Consider the following 24,011-nt stretch of genomic DNA (forward strand, 5'->3'; position numbering starts at 1 on the left):
GATGATGTTAAGGTCTGTGTCCAGTATAAGAAAATTTCATTTCATTCTCGCTTGCAATCCGATCTTAATAACTTTCAGTAATGGTGTTGTGCAAACTTGTTACACCTTAATGCCTCGAAATGCAAAGTAATGACATTTCATCGTTATAGCCCCTTGTTGTTCCCATATACACTATGTGGTAGTTCTCTTGAGAGAATTACCCTGGTGGGTGGTCTGTTATATAACAAGACGCCAAGCTAAGGTTTTCTGAACACGTTTCAACCATGGTAAATAAGGTCATGGGCGTGCTTGGGTTTATAAAGATGTGGTCAAAGGAATTTGACGACCCCTTTTAAACAAAGACTCTCTATATCTCGCTAGCTCGTCCGATCTTGGAATACGGCTCCTGTGTATGGTGCCCTCAGTACAAATTACACCAGGACCGTATAGAATCAGTTCAGAAAAGCTTTTTCTCCTTTCTCTACGGGTCCTCAACTGAGATGCGGGTGTGAGAATTCCATCTTACTCTAGTAGATTGCTATTAGTAAACCTCCCATGCTTAATTGACCGTAGAATAATGCTTATTGTGATTTTTATGCAAAACTTGCTCAAGTCGTCGATACCGTGATCTGTTGAGTCGCATAAACTTCACGATTCACGAAAGACCTACCTACATAGGTAGGTCAGTTACAAATAAGCGGGCATCCCTAGGGAGAGTACCGAAAATAAGCAGCCCCGGACAGCCAGTGGGCGTTGGTGAAGTAGCAACACTGACAACGCACTGCCGCCTCGTATAAGTAGCTCATACACTCCTCTATTCCTACACGCTACCTACCCACATCGCAACCCCCACACTCACCTCCCACCGGGACGGACTAAGTGTGTTATTCGACCCGTGCCGAGAGTCAGCCTGGCTGGGGGCCCGGTATATAAAACTAGCCCAGTCATTAACGGAGAGCTCGGGGACTTGGCAGCCCCCTGTTCTAAGTATGCCTTATGCGGGCAACGTGGATCTCTTCCCGGACGGACCTTACCCCTTCTCTGCAGTTCGTGGGAAAGAATAGAATAAACAAATAAAAAACAAAAATGAGTCTGGCAGTCCCCAAATCCCAAACATATAAAGGCAGCGACCAAAAGGCCTGTCCCAGCCCGCAACACAGCAGAGAAACCCTGCGCGGCCAGCCACCACACCGTTACTCCATACAGTAATATTGGTCTAACTTTTGCTAGATATATCCATTTGACAATACTTGGGTTCATTAGCCCAATGGCTTTCTTACATGTGAAGTCGTTGCCTTCTTCAGTCTATCTTTGATATTTAGGTTCCAATCAAGCTTCTTGTCAATTATAGTTGATAATTATCAACCCTAAGTTACTGGTACTGTCGCTAAAGGACAGCTTTGCGGTCATTAAGTCGCAGAGTGTTTGGGGGTATTTTCCCGATAAGATAATTGCAACGTCGTCCGCGTAAGCCATGACTTTGCAGATTCCCCTTCCAGGTCGCATAGAATTTTGTTGACTGCTATGTTCCACTGAAGAGGAGATAGGACACCACCTTTCGGGGTGCCTCTGTTGACATGCCTTGACTGGGCGGACGGTCTCATCGATGATGTCACTGTCCTGATATGAGCGATTGATCAATGAGCATCACCAAGTGACGGTGCACCCCCAGGTCAGTGAGGGCTTCTGTAATGGCCCCGGTATAACGTTGTTGAAGGCTCCCTCAATATCGAGGAAAGCTGTTAGCGAGTACTCTTTGTGATGCATAGATAGCCATGCTGTGCACTTGAGTGCACCTGAGGACTTATGGTTCTCTTCAGTTGCAGCCCGACAAGTCTCTCAAAGGTTTTGAGGAAGAACGTCGATAGGCTGATTGGTCTGTAGTCTTTTGCAGTTAAATGTGATGCTTTCCCTGCTTTGTGGATGAAGACTATCTTTGCCTTAAGCCAAGCTCGCGGGATTGCACACACAGCCAGCATCATCCTGAAGATACCTTAGCCGGTCCGGGTCTGGCGATTTAAACGGTTTGAGGCTGTTTATTGGCCGGCTTATGTTCCGTTTTGTGAGGATGTGATTCATCGAGGTTACCGATCCCTCTCGATGGTTGTACACCAGGGCAAAAGCGTGTCGAGTTGAATGTGTAGGGACTCCTCACTGCAGTTGGTCCACGTACCATCATTCCTTTTAAGATACGCTTCCGAGGGGTTAGTTTTCGAGAGGATCTTTTGTAGCCTTGCGGCCTCTGACGTTTCGTCTATTTCCGAGAAAAATTGTTTCCTTTTTATATAGTGCCAGATTGATTTTGTAGTCTGCCCAGTGGTTCTCCTCTTTCGCGCTTTTGGCTCTGTGGAAGAGAGTCTTGCAGCTTTTATGTAGGATTTCTATTTGTTTTGACCACCAGGGGGGTTTCTTTTTCCCCTTAGGTTTGCTAGAGGGGCATGCTGCCGTGCTATAATTATGGAGCAGAAAGATATTTAGTTGCTTTCTAGCCAGAATACTGGAGCGGGTTTTACTTTTATTTTGAGCTACAATCATCTTGTACTCCTTCGTCCTTAGTCCAAAAACCTTGTCTCCCACAATCCAAGGTTCCTGGACTAGGACTACGTCCGCTCAACTCTCTTCAAAGCAGAATATAAGAGCAGCGGATGCTGCTGTACAGTAGTGGAAATTGATCTGAAGGAGCCTTAAGGACATCCTTTGAGATCCCCACCAATGTAATGTGGGCGTCTAGGTCGTCTTCGACTTCCTCGTCGCGACATATCGCCTGAAATTCACGTCTCAGCGTGCTGTCGGTGGAGTAGTTTTCCAGGTCTATCTCCGTATCGTCGCCGGGTGCTTCGATTTCTAAGGCAGCGTCCTGCTCGACTGGCTTGTCGACAGGACGCGCCCTGGCCGCTGCATCCGACTTGTAGACAGGTCTTGTACAGCTGTACGGAGCGTTCGTTTTCGCAGGCTATAATTTTGTTGCAGCCCTGGCACCAACCCATGTCCTTGCAGACTGGGGGGACCGTGCTGCTTTTCCAAAAGCTCAAAGCAGCGGTCGGCTAGTGCCGCTTCCACCCACTTTCACTGGTTCCTAGTTCTTGAGTCTGCGCTGCCTTTATCCAGGATGCCAACTAGCGTTCTCTCTCTGACGATCTGCGCGAACGATGTGTTTGGCAGTACTCTGAAGCGATTTGGTGTTTTCCCAGGAGGTCCCTGCGAGCGTTGCCACTTTGGCTGAGGGGCTCCCTTCTTCGGCGCTTCTGTGCGAAAGTTCGGCAACACCTTCGAAGCCCACTCCACCTTTTTGAGCCACATGACCGTTGGGCTGGACATCTGGCTTGTGCTCTGCCGACGGAGTATGTTACCAGCACTTCTCCTTTCGGCGTATGTAACTGTTTTGCCTTGGACGCTAGTCGATGGCAAGTCGTCCCCCGCCACTTTACCAGCAGGCAGAGCAGACACAGGATTGCATAGCAACTCAACCAAAGGATCGGTCTTGGGAGTCGTTTTACCACCCACCCCGAATCCGGGATGGTTCTCCCTAGCGTCTTTCGCCGCGCAGGGTTTCTCTGCTGTGTTGCGGGCTGGGACAGGCCTTTTGGTCGCTGCCTTTATATGTTTGGGATTTGGGGACTGCCAGACTCATTTTTGTTTTTTATTTGTTTATTCTATTCTTTCCCACGAACTGCAGAGAAGGGGTAAGGTCCGTCCGGGAAGAGATCCACGTTGCCCGCATAAGGCATACTTAGAACAGGGGGCTGCCAAGTCCCCGAGCTCTCCGTTAATGACTGGGCTAGTTTTATATACCGGGCCCCCAGCCAGGCTGACTCTCGGCACGGGTCGAATAACACACTTAGTCCGTCCCGGTGGGAGGTGAGTGTGGGGGTTGCGATGTGGGTAGGTAGCGTGTAGGAATAGAGGAGTGTATGAGCTACTTATACGAGGCGGCAGTGCGTTGTCAGTGTTGCTACTTCACCAACGCCCACTGGCTGTCCGGGGCTGCTTATTTTCGGTACTCTCCCTAGGGATGCCCGCTTATTTGTAACTGACCTACCTATGTAGGTAGGTCTTTCGTGAATCGTGAAGTTTATGCGACTCAACAGATCACGGTATCGACGAAAATCCACATATTCATCTTCATCATAATATTGGACCAGCTCTTCAGAGAGCTCCATAAAGCGGTTGAAAGTGGCAACCAGTCGGTCCAACTTGAGTCGTAATGTTTACACAGAAGTACATGACTGTACAAACTCTTGAGCCTCCGTAGCCACGCGAGTTATCTGGGATTTGCAGGCACCACGCTGCTGAACTAGACGGTGCACTAGGGCAATCATGGCAAACAGTGATCAACGATGTCACTAAATATATAAAATAAAATCAGACGCGTATGATCCGGCTCGAAGGACCAAAAATATTGTATGGTTATGAATGAGTGGACTGTATAAATTTTACTAGGTTTTATTTAATATATTTGATGATTATCTAATATCGGCGATTAGTTATGTGTGAATAGCGGGGGTTGATTTACGGCGGTGCAGCGATATGCGGGCGGTTGGTTATGATTCTATTTTCCTACTATGTAACTTCCACTCCACAAAAGAAGTCGAGCCAAAATGGAATTGAAAGATCAGGCGATGCGACGGTTCAATGCAAAACGGTACACATCGTTGTATGCGTGTGCAGCTGCGGGCTTTAGCTATACGTGTGAGAACATTACAGCTATGTTTTGGACACGAGCAATAACAACACAGCTATGCGCGTAAAAATAGTTACTAAAGCGGTGCAATGCAATCATGAGCGTATAAATAAGGCAGCTGTAATATACATGAACATTAAACTAAAAACTACGAGGCTCATTTCTCAACAACGTCTGTAGCGTCCATCTCCTGGTTTCCGCAAGCTGTCCCATCTACTCCGATCCCACCAGTAAATAGACGCTCCGGACCTCCGGATATTTCCACCGATACTAGGCCTGTGGTGCCTAAATAACTGGGGGGGATCCCACCATAACGGGTTTGCCGGGGTCGAACGGCATTTTCAGTCCCTTGTGAAATGAACGTTCTCAACTTCATGATCTTCGACTAATTAATCCGGTGTTTTCACCGGGTCCAGACGGGGTTCCAGGTTGTGTACTCAGGTACTGCGCTGAGGCTCTGTGTGGACCCTTGCTTAAACTATTCGCCCTGTCCATTGATTCCTATTGCTTCCCCCCGATCTGGAAGGAATCGTTTATAATTCCTCTCTATAAAAAAGGTAGTCTGATGAAAATAAATATGGAGATATATCCAAATTATCGGCTATTCCATATCTACTGACTCCCTCTCTTCACCAGTCAAGATTACTTCTGGAGTACCACAGGGCAGCCATCTTGGCCCCTTACTTCTTCCACTCTTTATTAATTACCTGCCTTCAGTATTAACATACTCTCGAGAGTGCTGATGATGTTAAGGTCTGTGTCCAGTATAAGAAAATTTCATTTCATTCTCGCTTGCAATCCGATCTTAATAACTTTCAGTAATGGTGTTGTGCAAACTTGTTACACCTTAATGCCTCGAAATGCAAAGTAATGACATTTCATCGTTATAGCCCCTTGTTGTTCCCATATACACTATGTGGTAGTTCTCTTGAGAGAATTACCCTGGTGGGTGGTCTGTTATATAACAAGACGCCAAGCTAAGGTTTTCTGAACACGTTTCAACCATGGTAAATAAGGTCATGGGCGTGCTTGGGTTTATAAAGATGTGGTCAAAGGAATTTGACGACCCCTTTTAAACAAAGACTCTCTATATCTCGCTAGCTCGTCCGATCTTGGAATACGGCTCCTGTGTATGGTGCCCTCAGTACAAATTACACCAGGACCGTATAGAATCAGTTCAGAAAAGCTTTTTCTCCTTTCTCTACGGGTCCTCAACTGAGATGCGGGTGTGAGAATTCCATCTTACTCTAGTAGATTGCTATTAGTAAACCTCCCATGCTTAATTGACCGTAGAATAATGCTTATTGTGATTTTTATGCAAAACTTGCTCAAGTCGTCGATACCGTGATCTGTTGAGTCGCATAAACTTCACGATTCACGAAAGACCTACCTACATAGGTAGGTCAGTTACAAATAAGCGGGCATCCCTAGGGAGAGTACCGAAAATAAGCAGCCCCGGACAGCCAGTGGGCGTTGGTGAAGTAGCAACACTGACAACGCACTGCCGCCTCGTATAAGTAGCTCATACACTCCTCTATTCCTACACGCTACCTACCCACATCGCAACCCCCACACTCACCTCCCACCGGGACGGACTAAGTGTGTTATTCGACCCGTGCCGAGAGTCAGCCTGGCTGGGGGCCCGGTATATAAAACTAGCCCAGTCATTAACGGAGAGCTCGGGGACTTGGCAGCCCCCTGTTCTAAGTATGCCTTATGCGGGCAACGTGGATCTCTTCCCGGACGGACCTTACCCCTTCTCAGGTCCCCAAATCCCAAACATATAAAGGCAGCGACCAAAAGGCCTGTCCCAGCCCGCAACACAGCAGAGAAACCCTGCGCGGCGAAAGACGCTAGGGAGAACCATCCCGGATTCGGGGTGGGTGGTAAAACGACTCCCAAGACCGATCCTTTGGTTGAGTTGCTATGCAATCCTGTGTCTGCTCTGCCTGCTGGTAAAGTGGCGGGGGACGACTTGCCATCGACTAGCGTCCAAGGCAAAACAGTTACATACGCCGAAAGGAGAAGTGCTGGTAACATACTCCGTCGGCAGAGCACAAGCCAGATGTCCAGCCCAACGGTCATGTGGCTCAAAAAGGTGGAGTGGGCTTCGAAGGTGTTGCCGAACTTTCGCACAGAAGCGCCGAAGAAGGGAGCCCCTCAGCCAAAGTGGCAACGCTCGCAGGGACCTCCTGGGAAAACACCAAATCGCTTCAGAGTACTGCCAAACACATCGTTCGCGCAGATCGTCAGAGAGAGAACGCTAATTGGCATCCTGGATAAAGGCAGCGCAGACTCAAGAACTAGGAACCAGTGAAAGTGGGTGGAAGCGGCACTAGCCGACCGCTGCTTTGAGCTTTTGGAAAAGAGCTCAAAAGAATTTGACGACCCCTGTTCGGAGCAGAACCCAGCCGATTAGCTGCTTGCCAAATAGCACCTAATTCTTGGCCCTCAGCCGCTTATTTTGTTTGTTACTTATGTCTATGTCACTCATTTGTTTGTTAAAGCTTTGCGCTTGCTTGCCCTGCTAAACGCTCTCTGCCAGCTCGCTCTTCGCTATCTCCGCTTTGCGTCTGCCTACCGACGTCGGCCGAGCGAAGCTGCGCTTAGCGATCGGAGCGGCAATGTAAAGGGCAGGCAAGCCACACTTGCAATTTGGATGTCACGCATTAAAGAACATATCGTAATTTTATTTCTGCGCCGAGTTTTATTTAGTTCGAAATAATTAGTCGGCCGATTGGGGATAAAAAACATTATCTCCACATAAAACTTGGTGACCCCGACGTGATCTCTGAGTTGCAGTGTCAATTAATAATCATTCGCGATCGACATTCGTTAGCCTTAGCAAATTTTCGGCGGTTAAGCACAATTCGGTGCTAAAACATACTTACATACACCTACATACACGCATTGCTGGCTATTAATTTCTCTGTCGCGACAATTCGGTCAGTGCAGTGCAGCGAACTCACTAATACACACAAGCGGAGTACAAAGCGGAATCGGACAGCTCGCACAGCCGCACAGCTAAAGACATTAGCTGTAATCCCTTTGCTTTCGGTTCCCACGTTTATACGTATACAGGGTGTCTTTTTCGGTCGTGCTGAGTGACTCTTTTAAAACCTCAACATGGCAGCACCTGAGCCTATTAATGTCGTGAACGCAGCAATGCCGAGTGATGTAGATTTCTACAAGCACAAGGCCGAGTCCATCGCGCGCCAACTAAAGGCCATGGATCGCTTTCTCACCAAGGAAGAGCTTGCCGAGTTAGATGAGGCAGAACTTCAAGCTCGCTTAGAGCAAATCGAGCGAATGAATGTGGATTTCGATGCCGCTCAAACGAGCCTTGAAAGGCTGGATTTCCTGCAGTTAACCCATGATACCCGACTGGACTTTTCGAATGTTTATGTCAAGGTTAGGTCCAGGCTGGCCGTCAGCCATCGGGTGCTTCAGGGGGACAAACGGATGACGGGTCGGCTCGCACAACTGTGAACTCAGAACTGAGGCGCAGCCGCTCCGGTTAGCAATAGCCGGTGAGGCCTGCGTCCCACACCACCCAGAACACAGAGGGTTGCGAGCGAACCGTCACCCGCCGTAACTGTACACACCGGTGGAAGTGCGACTACACTCTCCCCGTGAGGGCGGCTGGAAACAGGTCCTGGCACGGTCATGTCTCTGCCAGGATGCTGGCGAATGGTAGTCAGGCGGAGAGAAGAAAACTCTCAGTGAAATTACCCCAATCCAAGGTGACACTGTTATATGCCGAGGGATGCCCGGTCACTAATATGCGGACTCTGGATACCTGCCGACCTCCAGTTTAAATTAGGCTTCCCGGGGAAAGCGGGCTATGCCTCGGGTGACCAACCCCTTCCCGCCTACTCGTGGGATCAAAAATGCCAAATTTATCAAAAATACAAAATAAAAACACCGCAAAGGAGCTCGGTACTCCTCTTAAAGTACCGGAGGGACAAGCCAATCCCTCTGTACCAGCGCCTGGGAAAACAGGTCCAAAGAAGACGGGGAAGGAGACTGAGTCGGTCCACCGTCTTCAGGCAGCGGCCGCAGCGAGGGGAGCTCGAAAAGCCAATCGGGTCCTTCCATGTCGGGTGGCTCCAAGGGCGAACCGGAGACCGGGGTGGCTGCCAAGCAGAGCGTAATCGCGGCTGGCAAGCGCACCGGGACCGAGGAACCCATGGGGGCCCCGGCGAGCAGCGTCTCTGCACCACGGGGAGGAAAGCCGTCGTACCAGGACAGGAGACGAGCGGCTTTCATCCTGTCCAACGAGGACCCGAACTTTAGGGCGTCAGCAGAAGGAAAGGAGCAGAGGCTGTGGGCCTCCTCAATCCTGCCACTCTTCCAGCCAGCCAAAGCCAAAGCGGCAACGCTCAGCGGAGGACCCCGCTAACTAGCCTGACCAAGCCCAGCAAGCCAAGCGGGTGAAGACCCACCCCACGAACCGGTCGTTCGCTGAGGTGGCGAGGGGCAAGACCCTGATCGGCGTCCTGGACAGGGGCGCCGAGGACGGCCATGTCCCTCGCGATAAGTGGCACCTGGTGGAGAACGAGCTCCAGGACCGGTTCCTACAGGAACTGGAGGAGAACGGCGGACCACCGCCAAAGTGTGAGGACGCAGGGTGGCATCAAGGCAAGGTGAAAGCCATCGCCTGCCAAGACGCTCGCTCTGCGGCCCTCTACATGAAGGCGGTGGCTGCTCTGAAAGAGGTCTACCCAGGGGCGAAACTGGAGGCCGTGAGATGGGAGGATGTTCCCAGCCGCCCGAGAGCCAGAGCATGGGTATCGGCAAAACCTGCAGAACCTGAGAAAATCCTCAGGCTTCTGCAGAGGGGTTAGTTTTCGAGAGGATCTTTCGTAGCCTTGCGGCCTCTGACGTTTCGTCTATTTCCGAGAAAAATTGTTTCCTTTTTATATAGTGCCAGATTGATTTTGTAGTCTGCCCAGTGGTTCTCCTCTTTCGCGCTTTTGGCTCTGTGGAAGAGAGTCTTGCAGCTTTTATGTAGGATTTCTATTTGTTTTGACCACCAGGGGGGTTTCTTTTTCCCCTTAGGTTTGCTAGAGGGGCATGCTGCCGTGCTATAATTATGGAGCAGAAAGATATTTAGTTGCTTTCTAGCCAGAATACTGGAGCGGGTTTTACTTTTATTTTGAGCTACAATCATCTTGTACTCCTTCGTCCTTAGTCCAAAAACCTTGTCTCCCACAATCCAAGGTTCCTGGACTAGGACTACGTCCGCTCAACTCTCTTCAAAGCAGAATATAAGAGCAGCGGATGCTGCTGTACAGTAGTGGAAATTGATCTGAAGGAGCCTTAAGGACATCCTTTGAGATCCCCACCAATGTAATGTGGGCGTCTAGGTCGTCTTCGACTTCCTCGTCGCGACATATCGCCTGAAATTCACGTCTCAGCGTGCTGTCGGTGGAGTAGGTTTCCAGGTCTATCTCCGTATCGTCGCCGGGTGCTTCGATTTCTAAGGCAGCGTCCTGCTCGACTGGCTTGTCGACAGGACGCGCCCTGGCCGCTGCATCCGACTTGTAGACAGGTCTTCTACAGCTGTACGGAGCGTTCGTTTTCGCAGGCTATAATTTTGTTGCAGCCCTGGCACCAACCCATGTCCTTGCAGACTGGGGGGACCGTGCTGCTTTTCCAAAAGCTCAAAGCAGCGGTCGGCTAGTGCCGCTTCCACCCACTTTCACTGGTTCCTAGTTCTTGAGTCTGCGCTGCCTTTATCCAGGATGCCAACTAGCGTTCTCTCTCTGACGATCTGTGCGAACGATGTGTTTGGCAGTACTCTGAAGCGATTTGGTGTTTTCCCAGGAGGTCCCTGCGAGCGTTGCCACTTTGGCTGAGGGGCTCCCTTCTTCGGCGCTTCTGTGCGAAAGTTCGGCAACACCTTCGAAGCCCACTCCACCTTTTTGAGCCACATGACCGTTGGGCTGGACATCTGGCTTGTGCTCTGCCGACGGAGTATGTTACCAGCACTTCTCCTTTCGGCGTATGTAACTGTTTTGCCTTGGACGCTAGTCGATGGCAAGTCGTCCCCCGCCACTTTACCAGCAGGCAGAGCAGACACAGGATTGCATAGCAACTCAACCAAAGGATCGGTCTTGGGAGTCGTTTTACCACCCACCCCGAATCCGGGATGGTTCTCCCTAGCGTCTTTCGCCGCGCAGGGTTTCTCTTCTGTGTTGCGGGCTGGGACAGGCCTTTTGGTCGCTGCCTTTATATGTTTGGGATTTGGGGACTGCCAGACTCATTTTTGTTTTTTATTTGTTTATTCTATTCTTTCCCACGAACTGCAGAGAAGGGGTAAGGTCCGTCCGGGAAGAGATCCACGTTGCCCGCATAAGGCATACTTAGAACAGGGGGCTGCCAAGTCCCCGAGCTCTCCGTTAATGACTGGGCTAGTTTTATATATCGGGCCCCCAGCCAGGCTGACTCTCGGCACGGGTCGAATAACACACTTAGTCCGTCCCGGTGGGAGGTGAGTGTGGGGGTTGCGATGTGGGTAGGTAGCGTGTAGGAATAGAGGAGTGTATGAGCTACTTATACGAGGCGGCAGTGCGTTGTCAGTGTTGCTACTTCACCAACGCCCACTGGCTGTCCGGGGCTGCTTATTTTCGGTACTCTCCCTAGGGATGCCCGCTTATTTGTAACTGACCTACCTATGTAGGTAGGTCTTTCGTGAATCGTGAAGTTTATGCGACTCAACAGATCACGGTATCGACGACTTGAGCAAGTTTTGCATAAAAATCACAATAAGCATTATTCTACGGTCAATTAAGCATGGGAGGTTTACTAATAGCAATCTACTAGAGTAAGATGGAATTCTCACACCCGCATCTCAGTTGAGGACCCGTAGAGAAAGGAGAAAAAGCTTTTCTGGACTGATTCTATACGGTCCTGGTGTAATTTGTACTGAGGGCACCATACACAGGAGCCGTATTCCAAGATCGGACGAGCTAGCGAGATATAGAGAGTCTTTGTTTAAAAGGGGTCGTCAAATTCCTTTGACCACATCTTTATAAACCCAAGCACGCCCATGACCTTATTTACCATGGTTGAAACGTGTTCAGAAAACTTTAGCTTGGCGTCTTGTTATATAACAGACCACCCACCAGGGTAATTCTCTCAAGAGAACTACCACATAGTGTATATGGGAACAACAAGGGGCTATAACGATGAAATGTCATTACTTTGCATTTCGAGGCATTAAGGTGTAACAAGTTTGCACAACACCATTACTGAAAGTTATTAAGATCGGATTGCAAGCGAGAATAAAATGAAATTTTCTCATACTGGACACAGACCTTAACATCATCAGCATTCTCGAGAGTATGTTAATACTGAAGGCAGGTAATTAATAAAGAGTGGAAGAAGTAAGGGGCCAAGATGGCTGCCCTGTGGTACTCCAGAAGTAATCTTGACTGGTGAAGAGAGGGAGTCAGTAGATATGGAATAGCCGATAATTTGGATATATCTCCATATTTATTTTCATCAGACTACCTTTTTTATAGAGAGGAATTATAAACGATTCCTTCCAGATCGGGGGGAAGCAATAGGAATCAATGGACAGGGCGAATAGTTTAAGCAAGGGTCCACACAGAGCCTCAGCGCAGTACCTGAGTACACAACCTGGAACCCCGTCTGGACCCGGTGAAAACACCGGATTAATTATTCGAAGATCATGAAGTTGAGAACGTTCATTTCACAAGGGACTGAAAATGCCGTTCGACCCCGGCAAACCCGTTATGGTGGGATCCCCCCCAGTTATTTAGGCACCACAGGCCTAGTATCGGTGGAAATATCCGGAGGTCCGGAGCGTCTATTTACTGGTGGGATCGGAGTAGATGGAACAGCTTGCGGAAACCAGGAGATGGACGCTACAGACGTTGTTGAGAAATGAGCCTCGTAGTTTTTAGTTTAATGTTCATGTATATTACAGCTGCCTTATTTATACGCTCATGATTGCATTGCACCGCTTTAGTAACTATTTTTACGCGCATAGCTGTGTTGTTATTGCTCGTGTCCAAAACATAGCTGTAATGTTCTCACACGTATAGCTAAAGCCCGCAGCTGCACACGCATACAACGATGTGTACCGTTTTGCATTGAACCGTCGCATCGCCTGATCTTTCAATTCCATTTTGGCTCGACTTCTTTTGTGGAGTGGAAGTTACATAGTAGGAAAATAGAATCATAACCAACCGCCCGCATATCGCTGCACCGCCGTAAATCAACCCCCGCTATTCACACATAACTAATCGCCGATATTAGATAATCATCAAATATATTAAATAAAACCTAGTAAAATTTATACAGTCCACTCATTCATAACCATACAATATTTTTGGTCCTTCGAGCCGGATCATACGCGTCTGATTTTATTTTATATATTTAGTGACATCGTTGATCACTGTTTGCCATGATTGCCCTAGTGCACCGTCTAGTTCAGCAGCGTGGTGCCTGCAAATCCCAGATAACTCGCGTGGCTACGGAGGCTCAAGAGTTTGTACAGTCATGTACTTCTGTGTAAACATTACGGCTCAAGTTGGACCGACTGGTTGCCACTTTCAACCGCTTTATGGAGCTCTCTGAAGAGCTGGTCCAATATTATGATGAAGATGAATATGTGGATCTGCATTTGGATATCCCCGAAGAAATGAGAGAAAGTTCTTTAGTGCGCATAGTATTTTCAGTGAAGCCATACGTGACCAGAGCAGTCGCGATAATGAGCAAATCTACTGCTTTCAAACACTGTGGAACGCTTATTTTAGGGACAAACTCAACTTCTGAGGAAGATTCGGGACTCAGCGGGAATCACAGAGCTGCATTTCGAAAAAATACGCATTCCGACGTTTTCGGGCAGATACGAGGATAGGTGTCAGTTTAGTGACTTGTTCTTATGCTCAGTCCACAAGAATAGTAGTCTTTCTAAGTGCCAAAAGTTTCATTATTTGAAATCCTATCTGGATGGTGAAGCGTTGTCTCTGATAAAACATATTTCCATTTCGGATGCCAATTATCAGGACGCATGGGAGAGGCTCAAAAATCGTTATAAAAAAAAATCACTGACTGCTCGTTCGTTCATTAAAGACTTTCTTTCGTTGCCAACCGCAAGGGGTTCAAACATCGCTGAGTTGCGTAAAATAGTCGACACCGCCGACGAAAGTATACGTGGCCTACATGCGCTGAACTGCGACAGCCGCGATGTGTGGCTGATCCATATCTTTTTCTCAAAGCTAGACGCTGAATGCAAAGAAGCTTGAGCAACCTCCAGTGAATCGTGCAAAGAAAATGTGACCATAAATGACCTGACGACGGGGTCCAGACGGGGTTCCAGGTTGTGTACTCAGGTACTGCGCCGAGGCTCTGTGTGGACCCTTGCTTAAACTATTCACCCTGTCCATCGATTCTTCTTGCTTCCCCCCCCATCAGGAAGGAATCGTTTATAATTCCTCTCCATAAAAAAGGTAGCAAGTCTGATGCAAAAAATTATAGAGGTATAGCAAAGTTATCCGCTATTCCTAAAATGTTTGAGGATGTTTTAACTCCGCACTTGCAACATCTCTGCAAGTCACTTATATCTCCAACTCAGCATGGATTTATAAGGCGGCGATCAACCACCACGAACTTGTTAGAGTTTACCTCTTTCAATATTAAAGGCTTTCAAGGTAACTTACAGACGGATGTTATTTACACCGACTTTAGTAAAGCATTCGACTCTGTAAACCATTCCCTTTTAGCGCATAAACTACACCTTTTAGGGTTTCCGCCCAACCTCCTGAGATGGATTTCTAGCTATCTTTGTTCCAGGTCTCAAAGCGTCCTCTTCAAAAAGTCCCTCTCTTTACCAGTAAAGGTTTCTTCGGGAGTACCACAGGGCAGCCATCTAGGCCCTTACTCTTCACACTCTTTATTAATGACTTGCCTTCGGTATTAACATACTCTCGAGTACTTATGTATGCGGATGATGTTAAACTCTGTGTCCAGTATAAGGACATTTCATTTCATTCTCGCTTGCAATCCGCTTGCCTCGAAATGCAAAGTTATGACATTTCATCGTTCTAGCCCCTTGTTGGCTCCCTATACACTATTTGGTGGTTCTCTTGAGAGAATTACCCTGGTGAATGATCTTGGTGTCTTATTAGACGCAAAGTCAAAGCTTTCCGAACACATTTCTACCATGGTAAATAAGGCCATGGGCGTGCTTGGGCTTATAAAGAGGTGCTCAAAAGAATTTGACGACCCCTGTTCGGAGCAGAACCTAGCCGATTAGCTGCTTGCCAAATAGCACCTAATTCTTGGCCCTCAGCCGCTTATTTTGTTTGTTACTTATGTCTATGTCACTCATTTGTTTGTTAAAGCTTTGCGCTTGCTTGCCCTGCTAAACGCTCTCTGCCAGCTCGCTCTTCGCTATCTCCGCTTTGCGTCTGCCTACCGACGTCGGCCGAGCGAAGCTGCGCTTAGCGATCGGAGCGGCAATGTAAAGGGCAGGCAAGCCACACTTGCAATTTGGATGTCACGCATTAAAGAACATATCGTAATTTTATTTCTGCGCCGAGTTTTATTTAATTCGAAATAATTAGTCGGCCGATTGGGGATAAAAAACCCGACGTGATCTCTGAGTTGCAGTGTCAATTAATAATCATTCGCGATCGACATTCGTTAGCCTTAGCAAATTTTCGGCGGTTAAGCACAATTCGGTGCTAAAACATACTTACATACACCTACATACACGCATTGCTGGCTATTAATTTCTCTGTCGCGACAATTCGGTCAGTGCAGTGCAGCGAACTCACTAATACACACAAGCGGAGTACAAAGCGGAATCGGACAGCTCGCACAACCTGGAACCCCGTCTGGACCCGGTGAAAACACCGGATTAATTAGTCGAAGATCATGAAGTTGAGAACGTTCATTTCACAAGGGACTGAAAATGCCGTTCGACCCCGGCAAACCCGTTATGGTGGGATCCCCCCCAGTTATTTAGGCACCACAGGCCTAGTATCGGTGGAAATATCCGGAGGTCCGGAGCGTCTATTTACTGGTGGGATCGGAGTAGATGGGACAGCTTGCGGAAACCAGGAGATGGACGCTACAGACGTTGTTGAGAAATGAGCCTCGTAGTTTTTAGTTTAATGTTCATGTATATTACAGCTGCCTTATTTATACGCTCATGATTGCATTGCACCGCTTTAGTAACTATTTTTACGCGCATAGCTGTGTTGTTATTGCTCGTGTCCAAAACATAGCTGTAATGTTCTCACACGTATAGCTAAAGCCCGCAGCTGCACACGCATACAACGATGTGTACCGTTTTGCATTGAACCGTCGCATCGCCTGATCTTTCAATTCCATTTTGGCTCGACTTCTTTTGTGGAGTGGAAGTTACATAGTAGGAAAATAGAATCATAACCAACCGCCCGCATATCGCTGCACCGCCGTAAATCAACCCCCGCTATTCACACATAACTAATCGCCGATATTAGATAATCATCAAATATATTAAATAAAACCTAGTAAAATTTATACAGTCCACTCATTCATAACCATACAATATTTTTGGTCCTTCGAGCCGGATCATACGCGTCTGATTTTATTTTATATATTTAGTGACATCGTTGATCACTGTTTGCCATGATTGCCCTAGTGCACCGTCTAGTTCAGCAGCGTGGTGCCTGCAAATCCCAGATAACTCGCGTGGCTACGGAGGCTCAAGAGTTTGTACAGTCATGTACTTCTGTGTAAACATTACGGCTCAAGTTGGACCGACTGGTTGCCACTTTCAACCGCTTTATGGAGCTCTCTGAAGAGCTGGTCCAATATTATGATGAAGATGAATATGTGGATCTGCATTTGGATATCCCCGAAGAAATGAGAGAAAGTTCTTTAGTGCGCATAGTATTTTCAGTGAAGCCATACGTGACCAGAGCAGTCGCGATAATGAGCAAATCTACTGCTTTCAAACACTGTGGAACGCTTATTTTAGGGACAAACTCAACTTCTGAGGAAGATTCGGGACTCAGCGGGAATCACAGAGCTGCATTTCGAAAAAATACGCATTCCGACGTTTTCGGGCAGATACGAGGATAGGTGTCAGTTTAGTGACTTGTTCTTATGCTCAGTCCACAAGAATAGTAGTCTTTCTAAGTGCCAAAAGTTTCATTATTTGAAATCCTATCTGGATGGTGAAGCGTTGTCTCTGATAAAACATATTTCCATTTCGGATGCCAATTATCAGGACGCATGGGAGAGGCTCAAAAATCGTTATAAAAAAAAATCACTGACTGCTCGTTCGTTCATTAAAGACTTTCTTTCGTTGCCAACCGCAAGGGGTTCAAACATCGCTGAGTTGCGTAAAATAGTCGACACCGCCGACGAAAGTATACGTGGCCTACATGCGCTGAACTGCGACAGCCGCGATGTGTGGCTGATCCATATCTTTTTCTCAAAGCTAGACGCTGAATGCAAAGAAGCTTGAGCAACCTCCAGTGAATCGTGCAAAGAAAATGTGACCATAAATGACCTGACGACGGGGTCCAGACGGGGTTCCAGGTTGTGTACTCAGGTACTGCGCCGAGGCTCTGTGTGGACCCTTGCTTAAACTATTCACCCTGTCCATCGATTCTTCTTGCTTCCCCCCCCATCAGGAAGGAATCGTTTATAATTCCTCTCCATAAAAAAGGTAGCAAGTCTGATGCAAAAAATTATAGAGGTATAGCAAAGTTATCCGCTATTCCTAAAATGTTTGAGGAGGTTTTAACTCCGCACTTGCAACATCTCTGCAAGTCACTTATATCTCCAACTCAGCATGGATTTATAAGGCGGCGATCAACCACCACGAACTTGTTAGAGTTTACCTCTTTCAATATTAAAGGCTTTCAAGGTAACTTACAGACGGATGTTATTTACACCGACTTTAGTAAAGCATTCGACTCTGTAAACCATTCCCTTTTAGCGCATAAACTACACCTTTTAGGGTTTCCGCCCAACCTCCTGAGATGGATTTCTAGCTATCTTTGTTCCAGGTCTCAAAGCGTCCTCTTCAAAAAGTCCCTCTCTTTACCAGTAAAGGTTTCTTCGGGAGTACCACAGGGCAGCCATCTAGGCCCTTACTCTTCACACTCTTTATTAATGACTTGCCTTCGGTATTAACATACTCTCGAGTACTTATGTATGCGGATGATGTTAAACTCTGTGTCCAGTATAAGGACATTTCATTTCATTCTCGCTTGCAATCCGCTTGCCTCGAAATGCAAAGTTATGACATTTCATCGTTCTAGCCCCTTGTTGGCTCCCTATACACTATTTGGTGGTTCTCTTGAGAGAATTACCCTGGTGAATGATCTTGGTGTCTTATTAGACGCAAAGTCAAAGCTTTCCGAACACATTTCTACCATGGTAAATAAGGCCATGGGCGTGCTTGGGCTTATAAAGAGGTGCTCAAAAGAATTTGACGACCCCTGTTCGGAGCAGAACCTAGCCGATTAGCTGCTTGCCAAATAGCACCTAATTCTTGGCCCTCAGCCGCTTATTTTGTTTGTTACTTATGTCTATGTCACTCATTTGTTTGTTAAAGCTTTGCGCTTGCTTGCCCTGCTAAACGCTCTCTGCCAGCTCGCTCTTCGCTATCTCCGCTTTGCGTCTGCCTACCGACGTCGGCCGAGCGAAGCTGCGCTTAGCGATCGGAGCGGCAATGTAAAGGGCAGGCAAGCCACACTTGCAATTTGGATGTCACGCATTAAAGAACATATCGTAATTTTATTTCTGCGCCGAGTTTTATTTAATTCGAAATAATTAGTCGGCCGATTGGGGATAAAAAACCCGACGTGATCTCTGAGTTGCAGTGTCAATTAATAATCATTCGCGATCGACATTCGTTAGCCTTAGCAAATTTTCGGCGGTTAAGCACAATTCGGTGCTAAAACATACTTACATACACCTACATACACGCATTGCTGGCTATTAATTTCTCTGTCGCGACAATTCGGTCAGTGCAGTGCAGCGAACTCACTAATACACACAAGCGGAGTACAAAGCGGAATCGGACAGCTCGCACAGCCGCACAGCTAAAGACATTAGCTGTAATCCCTTTGCTTTCGGTTCCCACGTTTATACGTATACAGGGTGTCTTTTTCGGTCGTGCTGAGTGACTCTTTTAAAACCTCAACATGGCAGCACCTGAGCCTATTAATGTCGTGAACGCAGCAATGCCGAGTGATGTAGATTTCTACAAGCACAAGGCGGAGTCCATCGCGCGCCAACTAAAGGCCATGGATCGCTTTCTCACCAAGGAAGAGCTTGCCGAGTTAGATGAGGCAGAACTTCAAGCTCGCTTAGAGCAAATCGAGCGAATGAATGTGGATTTCGATGCCGCTCAAACGAGCCTTGAAAGGCTGGATTTCCTGCAGTTAACCCATGATACCCGACTGGACTTTTCGAATGTTTATGTCAAGGTTAGGTCCAGGCTGGCCGTCAGCCATCGGGTGCTTCAGGGGGACAAACGGATGACGGGTCGGCTCGCACAACTGTGAACTCAGAACTGAGGCGCAGCCGCTCCGGTTAGCAATAGCCGGTGAGGCCTGCGTCCCACACCACCCAGAACACAGAGGGTTGCGAGCGAACCGTCACCCGCCGTAACTGTACACACCGGTGGAAGTGCGACTACACTCTCCCCATGAGGGCGGCTGGAAACAGGTCCTGGCACGGTCATGTCTCTGCCAGGATGCTGGCGAATGGTAGTCGGGCGGAGAGAAGAAAACTCTCAGTGAAATTACCCCAATCCAAGGTGACACTGTTATATGCCGAGGGATGCCCGGTCACTAATATGCGGACTCTGGATACCTGCCGACCTCCAGTTTAAATTAGGCTTCCCGGGGCAAGCGGGCTATGCCTCGGGTGACCAACCCCTTCCCGCCTACTCGTGGGATCAAAAATGCCAAATTTATCAAAAATACAAAATAAAAACACCGCAAAGGAGCTCGGTACTCCTCTTAAAGTACCGGAGGGACAAGCCAATCCCTCTGTACCAGCGCCTGGGAAAACAGGTCCAAAGAAGACGGGGAAGGAGACTGAGTCGGTCCACCGTCTTCAGGCAGCGGCCGCAGCGAGGGGAGCTCGAAAAGCCAATCGGGTCCTTCCATGTCGGGTGGCTCCAAGGGCGAACCGGAGACCGGGGTGGCTGCCAAGCAGAGCGTAATCGCGGCTGGCAAGCGCACCGGGACCGAGGAACCCATGGGGGCCCCGGCGAGCAGCGTCTCTGCACCACGGGGAGGAAAGCCGTCGTACCAGGACAGGAGACGAGCGGCTTTCATCCTGTCCAACGAGGACCCGAACTTTAGGGCGTCAGCAGAAGGAAAGGAGCAGAGGCTGTGGGCCTCCTCAATCCTGCCACTCTTCCAGCCAGCCAAAGCCGGAAAGGGCGCAGCCAAGGCCCCCAACAAGCGGCAACGCTCAGCGGAGGACCCCGCTAACTATCCTGACCAAGCCCAGCAAGCCAAGCGGGTGAAGACCCACCCCACGAACCGGTCGTTCGCTGAGGTGGCGAGGGGCAAGACCCTGATCGGCGTCCTGGACAGGGGCGCCGAGGACGGCCATGTCCCTCGCGATAAGTGGCACCTGGTGGAGAACGAGCTCCAGGACCGGTTCCTACAGGAACTGGAGGAGAACGGCGGACCACCGCCAAAGTGTGAGGACGCAGGGTGGCATCAAGGCAAGGTGAAAGCCATCGCCTGCCAAGACGCTCGCTCTGCGGCCCTCTACATGAAGGCGGTGGCTGCTCTGAAAGAGGTCTACCCAGGGGCGAAACTGGAGGCCGTGAGATGGGAGGATGTTCCCAGCCGCCCGAGCATGGGTATCGGAGCTGCCGAAGATCCCGAAAGAGGGGGCCTCGTGCGAGGAAGACAACCCGGCGTCGGATGCGGCGTCCATGATGGCGGACGACATCCTGGACGACTACGCGTTCGACGAGTGCGACCTAGCCAGAGGTCTCAGCCACATCGTTGTCGGGGAGGAGCCAGACTCCCCCGACAGCGATCTAGAAGCAACAATGGTGGAGGTGAGACTCAGGAATGTCACTGACGAGCCTGCAGATAAACCTCCACCATTGTAAGGCAGCATGCGCTGCTCTACTGCTCCACCTGGCCAAGGGTGGAGCCGACATAGTCCTCATTCAGGAGCCCTGGATCCTCGGAAACAGGGTCTCCGGTCTTAGGACTTCTGACCACAAGCTTTACGTAGCTGAAACCGCAGGTAAAAGTCGTACCTCCATTCTTGCAAAAAGAGAGTTGCACTTATTTTTGCTCCCAAATTTCAGCAATGAAGACCACACAAGGCAGCATGCGCTGCTCTACTGCTCCACCTGGCCAAGGGTGGAGCCGACATAGTCCTCATTCAGGAGCCCTGGATCCTCGGAAACAGGGTCTCCGGTCTTAGGACTTCTGACCACAAGCTTTACGTAGCTGAAACCGCAGGTAAAAGTCGTACCTCCATTCTTGCAAAAAGAGAGTTGCACTTATTTTTGCTCCCAAATTTCAGCAATGAAGACCACACAAGGCAGCATGCGCTGCTCTACTGCTCCACCTGGCCAAGGGTGGAGCCGACATAGTCCTCATTCAGGAGCCCTGGATCCTCGGAAACAGGGTCTCCGGTCTTAGGACTTCTGACCACAAGCTTTACGTAGCTGAAACCGCAGGTAAAAGTCGTACCTCCATTCTTGCAAAAAGAGAGTTGCACTTATTTTTGCTCCCAAATTTCAGCAATGAAGACCACACCGCAGTGAGCCTCGAAGGCCAGGAGCGCTCACTGAGGATCTGCTCCGCATACATGGGGCATGATCAACCAGACCCCCTTCCACACGCGCCTCTTCGGGCTATAATCGCAGAATGTTCGGCCAAAGACATCGGCCTAATTGTGGGGTGCGATGCCAATGCACATCACTGTCAGTGGGGAAGCACTGACACAAACGAAAGGGGTGAGTACCTTTTCAGTTACTTACTGACTGCTCAGATGGTCTTATTAAACCGGGGTAGTGATCCCACCTTTATTATTAAAAACCGCAAGGAGGTCCTCGACCTCACGCTTGCCTCTCATGAGATACAGAGTAACATTGTATCCTGGAGGGTCCTGGAAGATCACTCCTTCTCGGACCACAGGTACGTGGAAACTGTTTTCTCCTTCTCAGTACCGAAGCCAGTTCGTTTCCGGAACATCAGGCGGACAAACTGGACTCGATACTCTGATTACCTCTGTCGTGTTCTCCCCGAGCCCCCATATGAGGAGGAGTTCTCCACGGAGGCAACGACCCGTCTTCTTAAGATCTTTACCGACGCCTGCAATAAGGCGCTCGACAAAGCATGCCCCACTTTCAAGAACAGAGGCCGGAGGAAATCTGAATGGTGGAATCCGAAACTGGATGAACTCCGGAATGCCTCCCGGAGACCCTTCAATAAAGCTAAGGCTGAGAACGTTGAGCAAAACTGGGCCGAATACAAGGCCAGTCTGTCAATCTAAAACAAAGAACTTAGAAAAGCCAAACGCGCCTACTGGCGTAAGTTCTGCAGCGAAATCGAGAGTAACTCAGAAGCCTCGCGCTTGCGCAGAGTTCTCTCGAAGACAACACCCAGCCTGGGTATTCATACCCAAGGCAGGCAAGCCCTCGCACACTGCCCCAAAAGATTTCAGGCCCATTAGTCTATCGTCTTTTCTTCTAAAGGCGATGGAACGGCTCCTGGGGCTGCATCTCACAGCGTGTATTCCGTCCAGTCTGATCTCAGACTCCCAGCATGCCTATCGGAAGGGAAGATCCACCGAAACGGCCCTACACTCGATCACATCGATCATCGAAGCGTCCCTTAACTTTAAGGAGTACACCCTCGTAGCCTTCCTCGACATAGAAGGCGCTTTTAACAACATTCTTCCGACCGCCATCACGGGCGCACTGACGGATCTGGGGGTTGACTCCAGGACGGTGAGCCTGATCGATCAGATGCTGCAATGCAGGACGGTTGAGGCATCACTGGGGACGTCAACATGCACCAGATTCGTCTGCAGAGGCACACCGCAGGGCGGAGTCCTCTCGCCCCTCCTATGGAACGTGGCAGTGAACACACTGCTGTGGGAGATAGAGGGGGGTGGCTGCCGTGTGGTGGCGTATGCGGACGATGTTGCTATAGCACTCTCCGGAAAATTTCCGCACACGTTGTGTGAGTGCATGACAAGTACTCTCACGAAAATGTCGAAATGGGCAGACAAATGTGGGTTAGGCGTCAATCCGTCAAAAACGGAACTGGTGCTTTTCACTAGGAAGTACAAGGTTCCGGTTCTGATTCCCTCTAGACTATGTGGGGAAGCGCTAGTTTTCAGCAGCAACGCCAAGTTTCTTGGCCTAATCCTCGACAGAAAGCTCGACAGGAAATTGAGCATAGAGGACAGAGTAAAGAAAGCCACAGTGGCCCTCTATACTTGCAGGAAAGCCATCGGACTAAAATGGGGAATGACCCCCTATATAGTCCGGTGGCTCTACACCGCCATCATACGACAGATCATGCTCTATGGAGTGGTGGTATGGTGGCCAGCCTTAGACAGAAGGACATGCCTCAATAAACTCAGCAGAATTCAACGCATGGCAGAGCTATGCATCACTGGCGGGCTACGCACTACTGCAGGGGAAGCCCTGGTGGCAACACTTTCTGCCCTCAGAATGAGAGAAGCCGGACTGTGGAGGGCGTCCGCGGATGGGCACTCGGGACTCCTGATGAGACTCCCGCAATTACCAGAGAGGACAGATTACTGTATTCCTAGTGATCACCTCTCGACGCCCTTCCAGGTATCAATCCCACCCAGGGAGGACTGGGAGATGGGCGAACCAGGACCTGCAAATGCGGTCCACTTCAACACTGATGGCTCAAAGCTAGACGGCCGCGTGGGAGGCGGAGTCTACTGCAGCGAGCTGAAAATCAGTCATTGCTTCAGGCTCCCGGACCACTGTAGTGTGTTCCAAGCGGAGATTGAAGCCATCAAGGAGGCCATTTCTATCGTCTCCAAACTACGTCTAGACACGCACTTAGTGTGCGTCTTCTCGGACAGCCAAGCGGCTATTAAAGCTCTAGGCTCAATATCGTCGAACTCAGCGACTGTAAATGACTGCCGCAGGTCTCTGCACGAGATCGCAAAATCGAGCAAAATGCCAATAGGAGATGGCAGCAAACCGTCTCCTGTAAAGTCTCAAGATTGATATGGCCATATCGATCGAAGAAGCGCTCAGCAGAGCTGTATAGACTCAGCAGAGCACAGTGCTCTGCAGTTACTCGAGCCATTACGGGACACTGGCAGATCG

The sequence above is a fragment of the Drosophila miranda genome, chromosome XR (assembly GCF_003369915.1).
Source record: "Drosophila miranda strain MSH22 chromosome XR, D.miranda_PacBio2.1, whole genome shotgun sequence".
NCBI classification, from domain to species: Eukaryota; Metazoa; Arthropoda; class Insecta; order Diptera; family Drosophilidae; genus Drosophila; species Drosophila miranda.